Source organism: Canis aureus, chromosome 5, assembly GCF_053574225.1.
Source record: "Canis aureus isolate CA01 chromosome 5, VMU_Caureus_v.1.0, whole genome shotgun sequence".
Classification (NCBI taxonomy): Eukaryota; Metazoa; Chordata; class Mammalia; order Carnivora; family Canidae; genus Canis; species Canis aureus.
Genome location: NC_135615.1, coordinates 79,436,693 through 79,460,207, shown reverse-complemented (window position 1 = coordinate 79,460,207; position 23,515 = coordinate 79,436,693). Strand labels below are relative to the sequence as shown.

Here is a 23,515-nt window from a genome sequence, read left to right as displayed (position 1 = left end):
ATCCCCTCACTCCCCATCTGGACTCCTTCTGATCAGTCCCCCACACAGATGCTGGGATATTTCAAGCACGCATACTGATCCGAAGAATCCCCTGCTTAAAAGCTGTTAATGCCTTCCTCATAGCCCCTTACAGTCCAAATCCTTCCTGTGGCTTAAAAGGCTATGAATGACTAAGCAAAGCCCTAGCCTCAACTCACGAATTCCTTCCCTTCTTTCTGCTCTAGCACTGAAGACTTTTCTTAGCTCCTAGAACAAAAGCCGGGCTCCCCTCTTCACAGATGCTATTCCTGCAAGGGGGACTGTTCTGGCCCCACTGCCCAGCCATCTCATAGTTGACCTTCACTTCTCAGCTGCAGCTTTATTCCTCAGGGCGATCTGCAGCGTCTGTACAGGACATGCCTGGAGTGCTCAGGATTGGTCTTTGGCAGCACCTGAGCACATTTAATTTATCTACAATCATTTGTTTATTGTCTGTCTTGTTTTGCTCACTGCTTCGTAACCTGAGCTAAGCAGAGCGCCTGGCACACAATAGATGCTCAACACGCATTATGAAGTATATATTTTGTTAAACCACTTACATAGCTCTCTTCTTTGGGCAAGCATGCGCTACCCTCTGATGTCTGCTTCCCTGGCCACCCCTCTCCTCAGTCTTTATCCCCTGGCCTGCTTCCCCTCATCAGGACTGTCTCTCAGTTTGCAGGCCTGGCCTCACTGCAATTCTCACATGTTCCCAAGATGACTGCAGTCTAGAAAGCAATCTTGTGTTTTACTGAGTAATGCTTGCTAGGTCAGCTCTCACCCACTATTGTTATTTCTACAAAAGTCATCACCAAAATTCTCTAGCCTCCAGGTTAGCAGGGGGGAAAAGGAGGAGGAGGAGCAAGATTATTATTTAAACATTTATTTGGTTTTAGTGCTCACTGCCACTTTTCTAGGTAGCTGCGTGTGTATAGACTAAGTCGGTGGCCAGAAGCAGGGACAGGTAGGCAGAGCAGTCCTCTTGGAAGTGTGAGATTTACAGAGCTTCAAGCACACAAAAAGGGAGAAAGCTTGCTTTGCAAAGTCCGACTGCACACCTTCTCTGCAGAGCTGCCTCTGGCCAGGAGAGACAACGTGACCAGGAGACCAGCAGCAACCACAGGGGCTGATTGGTTCACAGGCAGCCTGCCTCAAAGCAATTAAAAAGAGAATGTCATCTCCTGTAGAGGCTGCAAACAAAAGGCCAGGGATGTTTTTTCCCCTTTTTAATTGATCTGGGCTGTCAACTACTTCATTAGCAGCCCGATTAGGTTCTAATTAGCATCCTAATTAAGTGCTTTTAAATCAGAACCTGAGAGGGGTGCAAACTGGAAAGCCAAGGTGGAGGCAGTTTGGACAGGACACTTGCAAGAAATGTAAATGGCTCCCTTAACCCAAGGCCAGAGCATAGACTCCGTTCCCGAGAGTGGATTTCCAGATAGAGGGAACAAATGATTCAATCCCGTGCTTAGGAAGTCCAAGGCAATAAAGCACAGAGAACCGCTTGGTTAAGAATAACACGGAAACATAATTGGAAAATACTTCGCAGGCAGGAATAAAGGCAGAAAACAAAATTGATGCTTGTGGCTTAGTCTGCTCATGAAAATTCTCTTGGATGACTTTCTCTGACCTTATGAAACCCTTGGACTTCAGGCAACCAGGAAGGATCTTGGAAAGACCTCTCAAACCTAAGATTCATGGAAACCCAGGGCCATGCCTTTGCAACACCACAATAAGACAAGCAAAGACCCTTGCACACACTCTACTCTGGAAGTACTTCACTTTGAGCTGTTTGCTGTGAGCTGGGGGCAGGTGTTCACTAGGTAATATGTTCCGTTCAGCCACCAATATGAAGTGCTCTGGTCACACTCAGTGGAACAGACTGGGGGATGGCAGCCTGCTCGGTGCCCCCACAGAAGTCCTACATAAAGGTTTGGGAATTTTAGTCTTCAAAACCACAAGCACCAAATTCCAACCGCTAAGATTTAAAAAAAAAAAAAAAATCAAGCACAGAGGAAAGAAAACGTCTTTATTTATTTCCTAAACTCTCTCCTTCAAAATAATTTCTCTTTCTCTTCCTGGGTTTGCAGCAGTCATAAAACTGGCATCAAATAAATTATTTGGTAAGGCTCCTCATAGAAGCAAGAATTTTCCACACACGTGTCAGCTGAAAAAAAAAAAAAAAGCCAACCTGAAACTAGGTTAGTAAATGCTTTATTCGTTGTCTTACTGGGGAGACAATATTTCAGATCGCTCTGAAGGAACTGCTCCAAAACCTGTCAGTTTGCAGGGGATTATATGCAAAAGGGGGATGGGGCATACATGTTTGCAAACAGTCCTGCAATTGCGCATCACAAGGTATAATTTGGCTATAAAAATCAAGGCCTACTGATTTCGACATAGACACGAAAAATGCCCTTAGCGGTCTTGATACATCATGCTTCGGTCATTCAGAAACGTTGCCGGCATGCATCCACTTAAGTGTTTTCCTGGTTCTTCCTGTTTTGGGTTTCTCTTTGAGGTCACCTGAGATGGTCACAGGAGTCCGGCACTGGTCACCTCCTGCAGTTGTAGTGTGCACATGTAATGGGAGGATCTCACTGATTGGCTAGCCCCGGGCCTTAATCCCTGTACCCAGATATTATAACCTCACTCCACATCCAGAATTTTCTAAGCTACGAGTGTAGATTGAAAGCAAGTTCAATCCATTTGGCTACACCGGATGGAACCCTAGAGAGCATGAGAATGTACAAAACTGAATGTACAAATGAGAATGTACAAAAATGTACAAAAGCCCTCAGAAGGCCTTGTGTGAATCCAGGGGAGTGTGGGGGAGGGGGGGATAGGTATCCATTCATCACAAAACTTTCACTGATTTGTGTTTTCAACAAATCAAAGTCACTACTACATAGAAATGTCTTGTTTGGCTTGCCCCTACATGTCACAAGGGTGATGACAGAGATGAAGTTGACTGAAGATCATCTTGAAGTTATGATGCCATCACAGCGTCCTACTCCTACACCAATCAGCCCTGCCAGTGGCAGGTGGGTGTGCAGACCACCTTGCACATGGCCTCAGGGAGGGTCTTTCTCTGTTCTGAGTCTCTGTTTCCTTACTTGTAGAGTGGGAGTGAAGGACTCTCTCCTTACAAAGGTTTTCTGGCTGGTGCACGTGGGTGGCTCAGCAGTTGAGCAACTGCCTTTGGCTCAGTTCGTGATCTCGGGGTCCTGGGATCAGGCCCTGCATCAGGATCCCCACAGGGAGCCTGCTTCTCCCTCTGCCTCTGTCTCTGCCTTTCTCTGTGTCTCTCATGAATAAATAAATAAAATCCTTAAAAAAAAAAGAAGGTTTTCTGGCTGAAAAGACAGTTGTCAAATGCTGAGCATGCAGATGTGAGCTCCTATCTCCTCCACTCCTCGCCTGTTTCTGCTCAGTCGCTCTCTTCCTCTTCTCCTAGAAACACATTCTTTAACCTCTGAAGTCAGAAAATATGTTTTCATTGATTTAACTGAGATCAATTGAACCTGAAACACAAGGCCATTGGTACAATTTCTCGGGTATAATTTTCATGGGCTTTAGGCTTTCCTGGAAGTCTCATAATTCATATGTAAACAATTGAGACTTCAGGAGCTCACCACAACAGTCTAAAAATGAAGCCCTGAGAATAATGGCTCATTGTCCTCATTATTCTAGGACTTTCGCAGAAGCTCTTTATCCTGTCTCTTGTCATAGAACGTCAAATGGTGGGTACCTTTCTCTCTCCCTCCTCTTGCCTTCTGTGCGTTATCAGCCTTGACAATAGCACATATTACAAGACGGGCGGGTGCCCTTACTCAAGGGCATAAGTCGAAAACAAAATCGCTAACGCAATTCACAAGTTTGACAGACTGACTTTTGGAGCCAAAACGGGAGATGCTCTAGTTATTGGTGCAAATGACAGGACTGCCCATCCTCCCCAAAAACTGAAGCATTAAAAAAGCAAAAACCAAAAAACAGGCAGCTCACTTGGAGGGCTATTCACAGCACTGGAGGGCTTACAGGCCACTTTCCAGCACAGTGGGAGAGAGTGGAGAGAGAGAGAGAGAGAGAGAGAGAGAGAACGAACACGGGAAAGGGAGAAATGAGGGAGCAGGCAAAAGGCCAGGCCCTGGAGAATACCCGAATTGAGAGGCAGGAGGAGGAAGAGGAGGCAGCAGAGCAAACTGAGGGCAAATTCTGAGAGAAGCAGGTGAACCAGAAGAGTGTGATTTCAAGGAGACCGAGGAATCTGGGAAAATGAAGGTGCTTTCAACGGCACCTGCAACTAGTGATGCAACATTCACTGCCCGTTGCCATGTGCCAAGCTCTATTCTAATGCATCAGCCACCTCGCCTGCCACAGCCAATGAGATGGAGGCTACTATTATGCTCCTGTTATAGATACTGAAGCCGGGGTTGTGGGAAGGCTGATCAATCCGCAAGAGCCCACCACTGTGAGACGTGGACAGTAAGATTCTAATCCAGGCCCCATGGCTCACCAGCAAGTCTCTGTCTCCCATTAGCCAGATGCAGGCTTATGCCCCCGGTGCTGGGGCATCAGAGTATGGACATCTACACTGGATATATTTCCGCTAACAGCTTGATTTCCCAGGAAGCAGATCCAGAGATAGAGATTTGTACAAGAAGGTTTACTGGAAAGGGGGCTCTGGACCACCCCTGGTGAACACTGAAGACGGTCGGAGGAGGCAGAGGAGAGTCAGGTGCCCATCTCATGGAGCTGAGAGCTGGGGTGGCTCTACAGGGCCCGTTTTCAGTCCCAAGCTGGCTCCTGCAGAATCTAAAAGGAAGAGATGGTTTCCGAGCATGGTGCATGACAGGGGGTGGCCTCCCAGCCCTGTCACTGTTGGATGTGTGATCTCCATAACTTGCTGAACTTCTGTGCATCTCCATATCTTCCTCTGTGAAAAAAGATGATAAAGCCCATTTCATGGGAATGTAAAGAAGTGCATGAGATAGTGTACCTAAGTCCATGCTACTAAATAAAGGTTTCTTCCTCAGTTTTGTAGAAACCCACTACTCCATTGAGAAGGAATGAGCAAGGTGGAACTGGAATTCATATAGCACAACCTCACTGGAGGCCCTCAGGGCAATACCTGGTCTTGGCCACACAGCCTTATCCTTTGGAGGTTTGTGTCATGGAAAACAACTACTTCCTCTCTGCCAGGTCCCTTCCTGCATTGTCAGGCAAAACCCAGAAGAAGGATGGCAGGCAATTCCTAGAATCACTCCGCTCCAATATTCCCAAGCCCAAGAAAGCTGGTCTGATGAGTCTGGCCAGAAAGAGGAAGAAAAGGCCACACAGCAGAGCATAGTAGCCTCAGCAAAGGCCAGATGCCATGATGTTTTCTCTCATGGGAATGGTAACAGGCAGAAAGCCCAAACCTTTCCTAAGGAAGAAAAACAAAAACCCCTCACCAGGCTATAATACACGATTGGTTGGAGATGACCAACCACTACAAACGGTAAAGGCACTCTCAATCTGTGAGGGACATTATGTTCCCATCACATAGCCAAGACGCAAGGGGTTGACCCAGGTCCTCAAAATTATATCCGTTTTCAGGACGGTGGGGCTGGGAAGGGCAGGAGGATTTAGAGAAGCATCTAGGGCCAGTCTGGAGGGGAGGAGGGTCAAGAGAAAACTATTATTTGATGAGCAGGTAGTGAGTTGCTAGATACTCAAGCTTTAGCTCATTTCATCTTCAAGAGAACCCTGTGAGGGAGGATAGGCATCATCCCTGTTTCTCAGATTGGAAAGTGAGGGACAAAAGGTGAGCATTTCCCCACATTTACCACAGTAAGTGATTTAATGGAATAATTGGGATTTGAACTAGGGCTTCTCCTCTTTCCACTGCTCCAGTGTCTCCAATCACTGACCTTGGCATGCCTAGGACAGCACCTGACCCAGGACAGGTCTCGCCACCTTCTCCCCTCTGCCTGTCGCATCACATACCCAGCCAGTCTTCCTTCTAGCAGGGAGGCAGCAGGTGCACAGCCACAGCTCAACATCCAGCGGCGGTGACTGCCATCCACATGGATCCCCTTCCTGGCCAATTGCAGGCACCCAGGCCACCCATCTCCCCAAGGGCCTCAGGGCCTCCTCGGCTGCTAAGGATCTTGACAACCAAATGAGCTCCATGACCATGAACTTGTAACAGAAAACTCAAGCAAGCTCTCTGACACCCCCGGGGTAGACCCCATCCTCGAGGTTGTTGAAGTCTGACACATTTCTCTCATGTTCTATTGAGAAAGACCTTGGTTCTAACTCTATCTTTTATCATTTATTAGATGCATGATCTTGGGTAAAGGATGTGACGACCTCTCTGAGCCACCATCATCCATAGCATGGGGCACCGACAGCTCCCCGCAAGCCCCTCACGTGGCAATGTTTCCCTCAGCAGGAGACACAGAGACAGGTGAAAAAAAAAATAGCAGGTGGCATCCTGACAGGGCGTCGAAGAACATGGCATCACACATGAGGACCTTCTCTTCCAGGCGTTCCAGTTGAGGCCAGAAGAACTACCTGTCTGGTTCCAGCATGTCTTTACTGACTGCTTCTCTAACACCTGCTAATCTCCCTTTTGAACAGAGAACAGGCCTCAGGGCCAGAGCATCATCTGGCTGGACCCTGACAATACTGCTTTGTTTTTATTGTATTTATATTCCTGGTCACCTTCTGTTTATGGTAAAAGATGCTGGCTTTCAATTTCCAGTGATGGCAACAGCTTTTTATTTTTCAAGTGCGCTTATTTAAGTAATAATGGGAATTGATTTTAATGACAGCTAAGTAAGACAGTGCTATATAGGTGGCATACAGAAAGTGGTAAAAATCGTGAAGATAGGACGCAAATGACTGAATTTTGGAGAACACTGTTTAAGAGATTAGAGGAGGCTGCCAATTGGCTAGCACACTTCTCCCCCGCCCCGACATGGTGGGTACTCAATAGATACTAGCTATCATATTATAATTTTTTTATTATTATCAGCCTTGGAGTTTAATTGCATAGCTCACTGCCAAAGTACCCAGGAGCTCCAGTTGCTTTTTCGTGGTGCTCTGGCACAGACACAGCAGCCTTCCTAATGAAGGAGGAGAGAGAGAAAAGGAAACCTGATAAAGATTTGAATCCATAGCTCAGTTCTGTCACTTGCTAGGTGCATAACCTTGGATAAGTCAAGTAACCCAGCCAAGTTCAAACTCTCTGTGATAATAGCTATCCCTTCCTAAGCGTTTATTATATGCCAGGGCACGGCGTGAAGGGCTTTACAGTAACCATCCTGCTGAAATCCCACAGCAATCCTATGGAGGGGGGATTATTACGTTCATTATACAGGTAGGGAAATAAAGCTCAGAGAGGTCACTTGGGGTACTTGAGGTCACACAGCTGTGAGTGGCAGTGCCAGCATTCAATCCCAGGTCTTTCGGACTCCACGAGTTGGTAGGGGGATTAAAAGATGCAGTAGAGAGCAGGTGCCTTTTGCACGACGGACATTTGACAAACAGCTGTACCCCAACATTTAGAGCATCCCTGGCTCAGGCATCAAAGGAATGTTATTTTCTGAAAATGGGTTCAAGAGATGCAGAGGAGGAAAACAGAACGAAACAGCTGCTCAGGGAGAAATCTGCGCGCATCCGAACATCATCGGAACATCCGGCTTTCAGCATCAGCAGCAGGGCTGGAGCTTGCACTTCCCTGGTGCTTGGCCTTGAAGAAAGACAGCTAATGAGGATGAGCCAGGGTGGGTGCACAGCACACATCTGCTCCCGCCAAGCACGCTTTCACTTGAAATGCTCAGGGCTGACGAAGAGAGCACGGTGGGGAGGCATTACCCACATCCACCACAGAGCAGGGACCAACTCGGGGAATATTGACTACACAGGGCTGAGGTCGGGGGGGGGGGGTGCTGGAGGAGCGCTGCAGTCAGAGCCCTGCTCCCCAAAGAGCAAGGACAGGTGTAGACACAGTGTGATTAAGAGGGAGAGGGGAGGTGTGCAATTCACTGTTGTCTGCGCTTAACAAAGCACCTGCAGAAGCAGAAAAGGGCGCTGCTTCAAACAAAAAGCCTGTTTGATACGGGTTCCCACGTGTAGGGGCTTATGCTATATAATTAATGACATCATTATTATGAGGAGGAAATGCTTGCATTTAAAAAAGTCACTGTAAAGAAGAGTGTCTTAAAACTTCCATATGCTGGGGTGCTTGGGTGGCTCAGTTGGCTAAGTATCTGCCTTCTGCTCAGGTCATGATCCCAGGGTCCTGGGATACATCAGGCTCCTTGCTAGGCGAGGAGCTTGCTTCTCCCTCTCCCTCTTCCCCGGCCTACTTGTGTTCTCTCTCTCTCTCTGTCAAATAAATAAATAAATCTTTAAAAAAAATAAATAAAACAATAAATAAATAAATAACACTTCCATACACTTGTGAGGATTTTTCAATTCTCAGGAAAACGAAGGCCTGAAAAGAAAGAACATAGTTCATCGGAGGGGGCACTCAACCAAAGTGGCCACAGGATGCTGCAATGAGTGTGGGGGGCCAGGAAGATGGAGCAGCAGGCTAGAGTTTCTCTCTGCTTAGCCAGGAGCATCTTCACGGGAACAGGAAAGGAAGGCGAATCGGCTGACTGGAGGCTGCGTGGCAGAGAGACAGGGAAAAGACATCTCCTCAGAAGCATTCAGGAAACGGCTCCATTAATGTTGAAGGGCATGAGCTGATACATGTTGATTATACTGGCGTGTGTGCATATTATGCAAATGAACCCAGAGGGGACCGATAATGCTTCAGGGTCGCAGCCTGTCATATTCTAGTACCTTGCATTTTGAAAAGGGTTAAGGATGGCTGACTCAGTCCTTAAAATACCTGAGTGGGAGTCAACAGTTTTAAACACCGTTATTTCAGATCTGACTCATTGCGGGCAACATTAATTTCCTATTTACAGAAACCACTTTCCAGCACATCATAGATCCTATTTATTCAATTTACCACCTGCATACCTGTCAGATGTTCCCGATGTCCAGAGGCTTTGCAAATACTAGTCTTCCCCACACATTTGAAAAAGCTATGCTCTTTCAATTACAGTCTGAAAATGTTTGTCTCAATCACGTTAAATTAATAGGTGGGCCATGAATTGTTAAAAAGACTTAAAAGCGCCGGAGGCGGAGGGTGGGGGGGAGGGAGGAACCTGTATCAAAGTAGATTAATCTGTCAGATGGCAATCTTTCCATGAGAGTGTCCTGCATGGGCCCATCCCCCTCTCGGCCAAGGTCATCACAAAACAGTTCATCATCCTCATTCACAAATATGTATTTATTTTTTTTAACAAATATGTATTTAATATTTCCTTGGTTCTATGGAGTTTGCAGAAAGTTGAGAGCTCGGGGATCGCACCAGCTCTCAAGAGATTACATCAGTAGATAGAAAACCGTTTAGAAAGATTTGCATCACTTTCTCATGGGAGACTATGCAGTAGAAGAAATGCCTGGAGGCAGAAAGTAAAAACACATTATACAGATTCCTTTCCGCTCTCCTCAGGCTCCTCCTCCTTAAATTGGATGAGTATGGACTACAGCTTTTCTTGTCTAGCCAGTACTTACTTATTAAAAACTTCACCAGAGGTACCCTGCACTTTGTACTAATGTGCCTCTTGGTGCTATTACAAAATGAGGTGGGTTGTTTTTTTTTTTTGACAAGTATGCATTTAGAGGCTAAGAGATAAACTGAAGACATTGACACGTCTGCCAAGGGCCGTGTGTCTTTTTTAAAGAGACATTTACAGTAGCCTGCTCGCTTCCCCATCTTTTATTCTTCCTTTATTGTGGTTGTGATGTTATTTGTGCAATAAATAAAAATGATGAGAAAACTAAAAAAGAATCTGCTGGTCTTTTGTTTTTTAACCCACTTAAAAAAAAAGATTCATTTATTTATTTTGGAGAGTGAGCGCATGCACATGTGTGCCTACAAGCAGGTGGGGGCGGGAGGGTCAGAGGGACAGAATCTGAAGCAGACACCCTGCTGAACGGGGAGCCCCACGTGGGGTTCGATTCCCACCACCCTGAGATCATGACCTGAGCCGAAAGCAAGAGTTGGATGCTTAACCAACTGTACCACCTAGGCACTACTAATTTTTATAACAATAAATCCAGAAAGAATGAAATCCCCATGAGCCTAAACAGGTTGACGATCCTGCCAAATTCACAACCTCTTCCTCCAAATATACCGCTGCAACAGTTTCTAAAATGAAATGAATCTTCTGCTTAAATGGCAGCATGTGACCAAGATGTGGACAAGGAGACAGGTATGCTCCTAGGCAACCTGTATCCATCCCAGCTCCTTCCGGCCCTTCTGATGGATCTCTGTGGAGACAACCCAGCAGATCTGCGGAGGCCTTTGGCAAGCAGAGGACTGTAAGAGGCTCTTTGATGGTTGCAAAGAACTGAGTGGCAGAGTCGCAGGCTCTCAGGCCACTGCAGCAATCAGAACGAACAACCCCAGCAGGGCACTGGTCCCTGCTGCAGTTCATTCTGTACATCACTGGACTGACCCTCCCTCCTGTTCTGGGCATTCACTGGTTTGGGGCCCAGACTCCAAGTACCCTGCTTCCGGCAACAATTCTCTTTTTATTTGGAAATTTGCTCCTCCCTGGTCTCCTTCACTGTGGTTTGGTCTGGGAGGATTCTACCCTGAACTGGGGAAGCAGGGCTGTGAATTTGAACTTCAAACTGCATAGGCCTAAGCTACCTGGCACACTGCATCCCTCTGGTAACAAATACTGACTGGTCCTGAGAAGGGGCATCTGAACCAAACCAGGCTGTCCCAGCTCACTAGATTCAATTCCAGGTATTAGAGCCACCAGGAAAGATGATGATTCCCTTCTCCTGGACTTCAGTCTGGAAAGATGTGATCCTGGAGCTGCTGCAACCATTCTGTCACCATGATGGAGAGCCTACTGGAGGAAAGAGCCTACTAGAAGGATGCTGAGCACAGAGATTCAGGAAGAAACCAGTTACACCAGTTGAGCTTTTGGATCAGGCTATGCCTAAAGTAAAATCTATCCTTGGACTTTCCAGTTGTATAAGCCAATAAATTCCCTTTTGTGTAAGCCTATTTGTTTTTTATTTTGTTTTATTTTTATTTTTATTTTATTTTTATCTTTTTAAATTATTCTTTCTTTCTTTCTCTCTCTCTTTCTTTCTTTCTTTCTTTCACTTTTTTATGTGTAAGTCTATTTGGAATGGGTTTCTCTCACTGGAAACTGAGTGTCCCATTGATTTGCTACTGATTTGCAAACGGTTAGCACTCGGTCTCAAAAAATACCAGTGGTTTCTTCCTGTCTATAGAACAAAGTTTAAATTTCTTAGCCTGTCACCCAAGGACATCCACAAGATAACCTTGACTTAATCCCCAACCTGTATTTCCAATTGCTTCCTTATATGAAACTCTCCTGTCAAACTGTCATGCTCTTTGTCCCCTGAATATTCAGAGCCCATAGTCACCTTTGAAGATTCTTGTTTTCCTCTAAGAAATAACTCAAGTCTCAGCTGCCGGAGGCCTCAGTGATTCTTCTGCCTCTGAATTCTCATCACATTCATCTTACTGCTCATTCCTTCAACCATTATTTTTTTTCCTTCAACCATTATTTAATGGATGTCCATGTATGGTAGGCACAGTCCTGGGTGCTCAGGAGACATGATGTCTAGTCTCAAGGAGCTCGCAGACTAGTGGGCAAATCAATGGTCAAATATTTATGGAAAGAGTACTATATAATTACATTTAAGATAAATAGCTCACCCCCTAGAAAGGTCAGGGTTCCATAAGAAAGTATGGTGTTATCAGTGGAGCTGGAGAGAATTATATGGGTCCAGTTACATTTTGAAGGCAGAAACTGCATGACTTCATGATTTGTTGGATGTGGGCAGAGGGATGCGAGGTACAGGAGACTGCAAGGAAGATGGAGGACATTGGATGTAGAACAGGTTTGGAGGAAATAGTGGCTTGTTTCAGATAAGTTTAATTAGAAGCAGTCGTGAAATAAGTGCATTTGTTAAATAGTTGCGTGTTCAAAGTTTAAAAGAACAGTCTAGACTTCGGATATACGTTTGGGAGTCTCTGACATATACTGGGTATTCAAAGCCAGGGAGGTGGGTGGGCTCATCCAAGGAGACAGTAAAGCTAAGTGATGACCTGGGGCCATACCACAGAGCACCTCAACTTTTATAGGATTAGTTGTTGGGATAGAGGCAACACAGAGAGGATGGAGACCCTGAGCTTCCCAGGCAGATTGACACCTCTTGGGTGCAGGAACCCAGCCTCGTCTATCTCTTTGATGAGACAGTGCTTTGAACTCAACATGTATTAAAGAAATGCTCAGTGTAGATTACACCAAAGAGTGGCATCGGGCTGAGAATCAGAAGACGTGTATCCTAAAATTTTATGATTCTGGGTGAAAACCTCAATCCACACTCATGATTTAACAGTAAGTGACAGGCCCTGATTCATTCCGCTAGTATTAAATAGAGCCTACAGACACAAAAGCTGGATAGGGCCAGGAACAGAAAACATAAAGGTGAGAAGGGAAGGAAAATTAGGCTTTTCCCATCTTATTTCATTATCTGATTTAAGCCTCACTACATGCCTAGGAGGAGCACACCTGCAGAAGACACCTTTACATGTGACGGCTGAACAAACGGAGGTGCATGAAGTCTTAGAAACGTAGCCACTAAGCAGCAGGACCAGAATTCAAACTCAGATCTTCTGCTCTCCCAAAGCTGTGTTTTTTCATCTACTGTACGGTGTCTCTGAATCCCTGCTCAACAACACATAATGTACAAGAAAGTTAACTAACAATGCAAAGTGGTCTATGATTAAATGTCAAGGTCAGAGCAGCGGACTGTGAATGCTACCGTTTAAAGAAAAAGAAGATCAGTATGATACAGATGGGGAGAAAAGTGCGGTAGTTGCACTGTGCCTTGAAATAACAGTGTAACAGAGCCTGAGGGTCAACTCTTATGGGACAGGGCGGCAAAACCCAAAGCCCACTAACAAGAAAAACACATTTAAGGCTCAGAAATTCTCTTCTGTCTCATATAGCTCCTTTGAGACCGTGTTCCCAGATGCAGGGGAATGTCTGTCATGGTGGAGGGTGGCCCGGGAGCAGGTAAAGTACTTAAATTACTTTTTTTTTTTTTTTTAATGACCAGTAAGGGTCTGGGAAAGCATGTAACTTTGGCTCTAAACGGCATTCACTGAAGACACAATGCTAATCACGAGTACAATAAAACGACCCATGGTTTTTTATAAAATAATGGAGGTTGTCTGTGAAATCTCCGCTAATGCCTAATTTAACCCGACTTGTAGGAGATCCCCCATCACAGTCTTTTCCCCTCAATACTGTAAGCTCCTTGAGAGCAGGGACCACATATATCATGGTCATAGACCTTGATGGCTCGGCACTAGGACACGGAGCTTGATGGCACAAGGCCGTGGACCTTGATGGCTCGGCAGAAGGCCACGGACCTTGATGACACAAGGTCACGGACCCTGATGGCCCGGCACAAGGTCGCGGACCTTGATGGCCCGGCACAAGGTTGCGGAGCTTGATGGCCCGGCACAAGGTTGAGCTTGATGGCTCGGCACAAGGCCATGGAGCTTGATGGCTCGGCACAAGGCCATGGAGCTTGATGGCTCGGCACAAGGCCATGGAGCTTGATGGCTCGGCACAAGGTCCCCGGACCTTGATGGCACAAGGTCGTGGACCTTGATAGCTCAGCACAAGGTCTTGTCCAACTCAGCTGTTGCACGAACACGTCCTAAACTACTAGAAAATAAATGTCATATGTCCACAGATGGAGCTCCCAGGCTTGGGAACGAAAGGAGGAAGGAACAAGAATGGCCAAGGGTGTTTTTTTCCCAATCACTGCTTCTTGTTCGTTTGCTTTTATCAACCAAAGGGGGAAGGAAGGAAAGCAGGAGCCAAGTGTTCCATGTCGGCATCAACAATTTTCAACCTCCCAAACCAAATTAGGAGATCGAAATCCACTCCCAACCTGCCAGGGAACGACTTAGAGCAGTGCCAATGGCCAGGTCGCTCCCCTCCCGGGGCAGGAGGGGTCAGGATGCACTGCGGAGCGGGGGGGATCCTGAGGCCAGGAGACGGCAGCGCTTGAACTCCGTCTTTCTTAATAAAAACGAAAATGCGAGTTCCCGGGATCCCTGGGTGGCGCAGCGGTTTGGCGCCTGCCTTTGGCCCAGGGCGTGATCCTGGAGACCCGGGATCGAATCCCACGTCGGGCTCCCGGTGCATGGAGCCTGCTTCTCCCTCTGCCTGTGTCTCTGCCTCTCTCTCTCTCTCTCTCTCTCTGTGTGTGTGACTATCGTAGATAAAAAAAAAAAAAAAAAAAAAAAAAAAACTTAAAAACAAAAGAAAATGCGAGTTCCCACGAGCTCACATCTAGGACAGGAGCGCTTTCTCTTGCATGATCTCATCTGGTCTCCCCAGGACGATCTCAGGAGCAAGCTGCACTTAGCACAGTGCCTGGGGCGTAGGGGGGGGGGGGTGTCCCCGAATGCACGAGGCCAGACAGGAGCAGGAGCCCACAGATGAGGAATCCAGGCTCAGACACCAAAAAAAGGAAGCTAAGGCGTCCCCGCAGCGCTCCCGGGAGGGCCGGGCTCAGTCTGCCGGGCTGCAGAATGGGCGCGCACGCGCAGCGCCGATTCTCTCTCCGAGGGGTCCGCTACGCGCGACACCCACGGCACTTCCGGTTCCACATCTTCCAGCGCTGCTCCGGGGTTTCCCCCTCGCGCTCCGCTCCCCACTCCGCCCCCGCCTCACCCCCACCCTCCGCGGCCCGTTCCGCCCCAGCCCGCCGCGTCCGCACGCCGGGAAGAAGGACCCCCGGACCCCGGGACCTCCCATCCCCCGGGCTCGCCCGCTATTCCAGGCCGGTGCGGACTGCGCCTGCGCAGGAGGCGCCTCCCTTCCCGTCCGGGTGGGAACTCGAGCCTTGCACTTCTGTTCCGGAACCAAACTCTCCGGCCGTGTCCTCTCTCTAACCCTCAGAGCAACCTCCTTAGCTCCTTGCGATGCAGATGCAGAGCCAGACTGCCCGGGTTCAAATGCCAACTTTACCACCTGCTACCTAGGTGATGTTAGGCCTCAGATTCCTATAAATGTGAATTTTAAATGTGTAAATCGCCTGCACTGGAACCATGTCTGGCACACAGTAGGCATTATATAAATATGAATTGTTATTATCCCCAATTTTTTTACTGGACAAACAGGTTAGCAATTGCATTTTTGGCATTCACATTTCTATGATGATGAGACTGGCCCTCCTCTCTCATAATGACCAAGAAGTCTTCTCTCCTTTGCCTGAATATGTCACCACCCCTCCTAATCTGCTGACCGCAGGAATTGTTCCAAAGAAAGGGGTCTTAGGTGGTGCTTGCATATACAAGGAAGCCTAAAGTTTTCATGTATTAAGACACTGAAGTCAACTGTCACTCAACATTTGGCTAACGGTGACTGGTAATACTTCCTTCCTTTGTACAGATTTTTCAATAAGCATAAAAAGCCTTAGTTTGAGTTCTGAGTCTGTGGTCTTACTTTTCACAAAACTTGCAGTAAATTGCAAAAATGCATGCATCCCTGCATGCATTTCCCTTTGCAAAATCTACCCTGTGAATCTGGGCTGGCCTTGGGACATGCTTAACAAAAGGTAACAGAAGTCTCATCTCACTGTGGAAGTTCTGAGCCTGGACCTCAGAAACTGTGTAACTCCCACTCTCTTTCTTCCTCAATGCTAGGATGACCAATTATCCCGATTCTCTCAGGAGTTTCCTGTGATCTGAGATTTTCATTGCTAAAACCAAGATAATCCCAAGCAAAGCAGCATGGCTGATCACCCTACCTGCTGCCCTGAAGCTGCCATCATCCTTGAGGACAAGAAGTCCTGAGGGGAGAATGGCTCAGTCAACATCCAACACCACAAACATTTGGCTCTTCCAGTCCTAGACTACTTGCCAGATGATAGAAGCCACATGAGTTAATTCAGATGAGACCAGCAGAACCACCCAGCTGAACTTATCCCACATTTCTATCCTACATAATTGTGAGCAAATGCAATGGTGATTGTTTTAAGCCACATAGTCTTGGTTTATTACACAGCAACAAATAATTGATACAATACTCTAACCACTTAACTATAGGGCCTTAGCCTAAGGCCCCACATGTCCCAGCAAGGATAATAGGTGATTTAATCACCTCTTTTGCTTTGTCCATAGATACTTATTCTATGTACGAAAGCTTTGTCCCACTTTCTTACTGAACCAACAGATAATTAATACACTAGCTTCTGGGTTGTGCTTTTTGGAAGGCTCTTCAGCATGAACTATTTCAGCATCTGAGCATGCTTTTTTTTTTTTCCAAAAAAATTTCGTGTGCCTCTCCATCTGTGTCAGGCACAGTCCGTGACACTGAAGATACAGTCATGAGCAAGACAAAGTCCTTGCCCTCTGGTGGAAGAGACAGATGCCAAAACAATAATTCTGTAAATATAGCATCGGATAGTAAGAAATGCCACAAGGAAACAAAAAGCTCAGTATGAAAATAGAGAGTAACAGGTAAAGGAGAAAGGCCTCCCATTTCAAACAACAGCGTTATAAATGAACTAATTACCAAGGAAGAAAAATTGTAGCCATTGTCCAAAGTTTAGGAGATGCCAGGGAGCTGTTCTTTCAGCACCTCTCCTCTTAGCTGAACTCCTTCCTTCATTGGGCATTTCCTGTGGTGTGGGATATTGCTCTGGCCAAGTAAGAGGAGACGAAGATAAGTAAACCATGGACCCTTTCCCCAAGAGAATTATACCTGGGAACATCACAAAAAATGCACAATACCATAGCATGTTAATTTTGCATGTGCCATACCAGAGCAGGGAAGTGTACAGATATCTGTTTCCTTGCCTGTGCTCTCCCACCACATCTGGTCACTTTTGCACCCTCCAGGAAATCCTGATTTCTTTTAGTTTCTTAAATGTTTGTGTCCTTCCCACTTAGGACCTTTGCTCATGCCTCAGCCTAGAATGCTCCTCTCCTCTTCCTTCATCCACTTACCTTAGCTTTCACTGAGATGCCATTTTTTAAAGGAATCTGGCCACAGACTGCCTAGATTGTCAATGTATCGTTAACTGTAAGCAACAATGCCATATAACAAATAGCCACAACAATCTTAGCAGCTTACATCGATGAGCGCTTACTGAACTCGCAAGGGTGCAGGTTAGCTAGATATCAGCTGACCTGGGTTGGGATTGGCTGGGATCAGCTCTGCTGATCTCATCTGGGCTCTCTCACTCACTTCTTTTTATAGCACATCCACTTCTTTAGTGACCAGCACACGTATATTTTTCTAATAGGGAGTGACCCACCCATGTCATGTCACATCTCTCCCTTCCTTTGCCCAATTACATATTTCCTGGAAGTCCCCCAGCATGAGGATCATGTTCATCACACCTACTATATCACTTAGAGCATGTGGTGTGTCTCCTTGAATGGTCTTTAAATTACCACTTGCTAGAAAAATGGATGGTATGATGCTGTGTACTTAGTAATCAGGATATTTAGTTCATGAAATGTTTTTCTGAAAACTCAGTGCTTGAGCATTGTTGGTAATTTTCCTCATATGCCTCACTGATGCATGGTGGGAGGAAGTTGAGCTTTCCAAACATAAGTTTACTTAGCCTTTAATGAGGCTGCCTCCAAAAGGCTGCCCATCCACATGAGTATTGGGGTTTGAGAATCCCACCTTGGTTTGGTGGGGCTTCAAGGCATCATAAACAGGAAGTTCAGTGGACTCTGTTTCAGTTTCTATAGGTTCCTGGGTAGGCCTGAAGTATGTGAGCATCTCTCATTCACCTTTAAGACTCAAAGGTCCTAAAAAAAAAAAAAAAAAAAAAGGCTCAAAGGTCCTTTAGTCTAGACTCTGCTTAGCTAGAATGTCTCCCTTGGGGTGGCTCTGCTCCACTACCTCCCAACCTCCTGCTAGGAGGCATATTTTCAAGGTGATAGAGAGGCACAAAAATGTAAATTGGAACACACAAGACCTGTCATGTCTACACTTAGAATTGGCTCACTGTCATCTCTACTTCATCTCACTGGCCAAAGAAAGTCACATGGCCAAGTCAAAAGTCAACAGGATGAGTAGTGAGAGAAACTTCCAAAGTCACATGACAAGGTTGAAGCTATAAGGAGACACAAAGAACTGGGACCAATGGTGCAATCTGCCATAATCAGGTTCCCTCTCACATCTTTTCCAAACACCCTCAACTTCTTCATGGGGTTCAACACACTTAAAATCATGCTACAATGTATGCATTTATTTGTTTGCTGATTTATTTTCCCAGCAGGATAAATTCCACAAGGGTAAAGAACAGGTCAAGATTGTTCATTTCTGTTATCTATCATGGTGTCTAATGCAGTGCTTGGCACATGGTAGGTACTCAGCAGGTATTTGTTGATTGAATGAATGTGAGTGGCAGAAACAATAGTGGGAAGTGTTCACAGGAGGGAGAAATAGTTTCTGAATGAGTTGAGCAAGGCAAGCTTCTTGAAGGAAGGTGTTGTGAGTTAATAATTAAGTGCATTTCTCTCTGGATCATTCCACTCTTTCTGACTGGTTCTAAAACAGTGATTGGACATCAAATTTATTCATTCAAAACAACAGAGGGTTTGCTATTCCCCCACCCCATCCCTTTGTGTATGGTGGTGAGGCCTTTGGGAGGGTCCAGAGGCATAGCCGAGAATGCTCTGGACTAGAGCCACAAAGCTCTAGGTTTTGGCACTAGGCTTCCCATTCACACACTCTCCATTTGCCCTTTGCCTTTAGCATCCTAATCCTACAACCCTCCTTCCTCCTGGTGAAAACACTGATTTTGTTAAAATTTCTGTATCAAAAATCTTCTAATGCTTCTCATAATATCTGAAGCCCGGGTATTATCCACAGAATCCTCAGAATGGCACTTTTGTCCCAGCATCAACCTCACTTCTTGACCTGTGCCCTACCTGTCACCTAGCAGGACTGTATTACCTAGCAGGACTGTATTACCTTCGATTTCTAGAAAAGACTAAGCCGATTTTCTGCCTGGAACTTGATTCACACCATCTCCTCTGCCTGGTAGCCCTGTCCTACTCTCCCTAAAACTCTCCTGCCCCCTCCAACACCTCCTAACTTGGCACACCCCTATCTGCCTCCCATTTATTACATCCTCTGGAAAGTCTTGCCTGAGATGTCTGTAAAACTGACCTCTCCCTCCTTCATCCCTGCCACTCAGACTTCTCTTAAGGCACAGGAAATACTGCTTGAGAGTCCTTATATGACACTGGTTAAGAGCATGGATTTCAAAACCTTACTACGCCACTTACTTATAGATGATAGCCCCTCCTTTATAATGTGTGAATTGAATAGGTTAAAAGCACTCCAAATATTGCTGGTGCAGAGATGAGTGATGGTGCAATGTAAGCCATTGTTTTCTTTTCTCTTCTTTTTCTCTTCTCAACATGCTTCCTCCCTTGCCTTGGCTGCTAAGAAGCTCTGACAAAGTGATAGTAATAGTCAAAACATCTCTGATTAATTCATTTGGAGAGCTTTTTGTCCAGTTATGGGGAGACAGACATTAAATCAATAATTGCACAACTAAGCAGTGAGTTCCAGCATTGATGGGTACTGTGAATAAAGAGTGTAGGTGCTATGCAAGCATAATTTGCAGAAATTAAGCTGTTTGAGGGGTAGTGTGACAGGCTGAATAATGACCTTCCAAAGATATCTACCACCTAATCTCCAGCACCTGTAAATACAGTATCTTCCCTGGCAAAAGAGACTTTGCAGATGTGATTAAATGAAGGATATTGAGCCAGATTATTCTGGATTAGCCAAGAGTGCCTAATGGAATCATTAGGATGGGTGGCCTCTAGAAGCTGGAGAAGACAAAGAAATGGGATTCTCCCCTCTAGAACTTCTAGAAGAAACAGCGCCACCTTGATTTTAGCTTGGTGAGGTCTGTTTTGGAGTACTGACCTCCAGAACTGTTAGATAATAAATTTGTGTTGTGTTAAGCCACCGAGCTTGTGGTCATTTGTTATAGCAGTCATAAGAAACTAATAGAGGTGATCAACTTAGCCCTTAGCCCATTTTTGGAAGAAAGGGAAGAAGGGAGAGAGGAAGGGAGGAGGGAAGGGAAGAGTTTAAGCCAAGGGGGGTGGGGCCAGTTAAAGGAGATGGTTCCTAGGGTCTACTGCAACCTATCAGCCTCTGACGCTGTTTGTGGGAAGCAGTGGAGGTCAGGACTTAACTAAAGAGGCACCTAGCCACCATGCTATTGCTTGCACTGCTCTATTGCAAATCACGTTTAGCCTTCATTTTAAAGCACTCAAAATCAAACCCACTGCTGGCCCCAGAGCTCTTGCAAACATATGGAATGGAGATCCCCGTGGACATATTGAAGACATTTTAAATGTAAATTAATAGTTTAACATGAGCCTGGCTGTAGTACAGTAATCCTCTGTGCCACAGAGAAGACAGATATGGGGGAAGCTATGACAGTTTGGTGGGAATGCCCAGTCATCTCTATACAGACAGGAAGCATGTCTATGTCTTGCACTGCCCGGTGGTGATTAAGACAGGATGGAGCCAGGCTGAACTTTGTTGCCAGGCAGGCCAGCGAAGGAGGGGGTAAAGCCCAAATGCAGATATGAGTGCTATATGACAGAATGTCCTAGAAAATGGCCCACCCTAATGAGGCTTGCTTAATCTCATTTTAAAATTAAAACCCCAAATTCTCTTGCTTTCTGCAGCAACAAGAGTTGCTCTCTGGATGAAAACCACTCCTGGCTTGTTGTTTGCCCCATTTCTTCTGCCAGGACTATGTCTGTTGTGAGTTCCTCCTCTTCAATTAAGGTAGTAGCAGCAAGTGCACAGCACACTCAAATTTGGGATGAGTTTAATAAAAGCGCCATTTGTGAGATGTGGGCAGGGCATGGGGCAGCATGAGGGAGAGTGCAGGATGGTGGGGCTGGTGACCTTGGGGAGCCATTACTACACCCCCGGGCTGCCAGGACAGGGCAGGGAGCCGTCAGTAAGAACACAGAGAGAACATTCTGTGGAAGCAGAGTTGCCTGAATAAAAGCTGTGGTCTTTGGAGACCAGCCAGCTGGAAGTGAAGCTGCAGGGAGGGGGCCAGGGAAATAAGTACCCCTACCTTACTCTCTTCCTTCCCTTGCTAGTCAAGGCTCAAAGAATGGCAGAAGTCATGGATGCGATCCCTGTGGTCTGGCCTTCTGGGGCAGAGAGCAGGTGGAGAGTAGGTCTGGAGGGCCAAATGGAAAGTTCCAGCACAACACCCTCTTTCCCCATTGTTGTCTAGGCATTTCTTTTCTGTTTGCTAACTCCTGTAGAGAAATGGAGCAAATCCATGTTCACCCTCAGCTACTGCAGTCTTGGAATGACATGTCTAAACAATGTTCTTGATACTGAATTTTGTCACAGATCCCCCAAATGAGTCCTTGCATTGACTTTTACTTCTGTTTTATTGAAAACATGTTCTGAAGAGGGTAGCACAGTCTCGGTCCCTGCCCCCCCCCACAGACTTGAGCCCCTAAACCTTTACTCTGCAGGCTTTTTGGTCTCCCCGATGTGAAGATTATCCTCCCCAATCTTTCTCAGGCATGATTCATCTTCTGCAAGTTTGGTGTGCGTAAGATGCTTCAAAAATGCTCATTCATCAATACTCGGGAAGATTCCAAACAGAATGGGTGGTTAACATTTACTGAACACACATTAAGTGTCAGACTGTTGACCAGCTTAATCCTGACAAGAATTATGATGTCGGAGGATTATCTCAGCTTTCAGAGGAGGAAATGAGGCTCAGAGAAGGAAGCTGACCAAGGTCACATAGCCAGCAAATTAGCAGAACTAACTGACCAGAACCCTGGGATGCCTCACTCCAGTGTCTGTATCCTTCTCACTGTACCAGATGCTTTCCAAAGAAACAAATGACTCAAAAAAAGAGCTAATAGGTGAAATAAGATGCTCAGAGTAACAATAATGCCAGACACATATTGAATATTTACCATCTGCCTGGGCACTGTGATTTATATGAACTATCGCATTAAATCCTCAAATCCACCCTAACTAGCTCTGTGCTCTTGTTATTTCCACCTTGAAGTTGGGCCTTGAGTCTTCGAGGAGTTAAATGATTGTTCTGAATAAGTCATATGCTCACAATCCAAACCCCAGGCGGTTTGACTCTGGAGGTTAAGCTCTTCATGAGAATTAAAATTTCAGAGAATCAATTAAGATGAGCAAGAATTGAGGAGGGGGTGAAGAAGAAAAACCCTCCCACCCCATCACCCCTCACCTCATGTGTGGAAGCTGCAACCAGCACAGATTACCCTCCAGCATAGGATAATGTGGCTGCTTTTCACGGAGTTAAGAGTGGCAGGAGCAAGCATAGCAAGAACTGTTCAGGGAAACTTCCAGAAAGAACCTACTTCCTCAATGTTCACAAAGACAAGAAGAGACTTACTCTAACTCAGGTTTCTCATCCTCAGCACTACTGACATTTTGGGTGGGATAATTTTTTTGCTGTGGAATGGTGTCCTGCGTGCTGAAGAATGTTGAGCATCATCCCTGGTCTCTCCCCTCTGGGGGCCAATGGTAGCCCACTTGCCCAGGGTGACAACCAAAAATGTCTCCAGCCCTTTAAGATGCCACCTGGGGAGGAAAATCCCCCCTCCTCCATTGGAGAACCACTGCTCTAGCTTAGAGTGAAGGTGAAGAGTGGGAGAGAGACTCAAGTATAAACTCTTTACTTGGAATACCCAGAAGTAAAACCTCTAAATGAAGGGCTGACCTCCAGAAACAATGCAGAACCCAAGACAAGGAAAGGCATCAAGATGACCTCGTGGCTTGGTGGAAGGGGTGCAGTGACAGGCAGGTGTGTCACTTATTACTATGCAACAGTGGACAAATTGCTTCGCCTTGCAGAGTTCTGGTCTCCCAGGCTGTGAAAGGAACATAAAAATACCCACTGCATGGGGTTGTTTCAGGGATCAGATGATGCATCTAGTGTTCCTCATGTGATCGGGGTTCATGAAGTTAGTTTCTCTTTTCTCTTGTTTCTAAGACCAGCAAAGCCAAGTTCTGCAGCTAGGCCATGTGACTGCTATCCAACTTCCTGCTACATCTCACTCTGATGAAGTCCTTTCTCGCCCTCCAAACAGCTGGCCAAGGATGACTCACCACCACAGGAGAGCCATATTACAGAGAATGAAGGGGGAGGGGCATTGCAGGCAGGAAAAAAAAAAAAAAAAAAGGCTGTGCACCGAGGGAAGGGCATAAAGAAATTATGAACTACAGAATATGCAGCAATGGCAAGTTACCTGGGGGGCTCTAAAAGCCTCCAGAGTACAATAATCCCAACC

General features: G+C 46.1%; 1 protein-coding gene across 8 annotated transcripts in view; it reads right to left on the bottom strand.

The window, feature by feature from the left end:
* Positions 1-23,515, bottom strand: part of PLA2G2C (phospholipase A2 group IIC) — a 90,943-nt gene that overhangs the window by 53,994 nt on the left and 13,434 nt on the right. For 2 of the 8 annotated variants that reach the window (XR_013380654.1, XR_013380647.1), the window contains one exon: positions 8,463-8,676. The gene's annotated coding sequence lies outside the window, so the exon portion shown is untranslated. Of the gene's footprint in view, positions 2,186-4,534; positions 4,955-8,462; positions 8,677-11,833; positions 11,983-16,721; positions 16,848-21,291; positions 21,482-23,515 lie in introns of those variants that run through there. The other 6 variants (XR_013380645.1, XR_013380646.1, XR_013380651.1 and 3 more) reach the window with 6 other exon arrangements.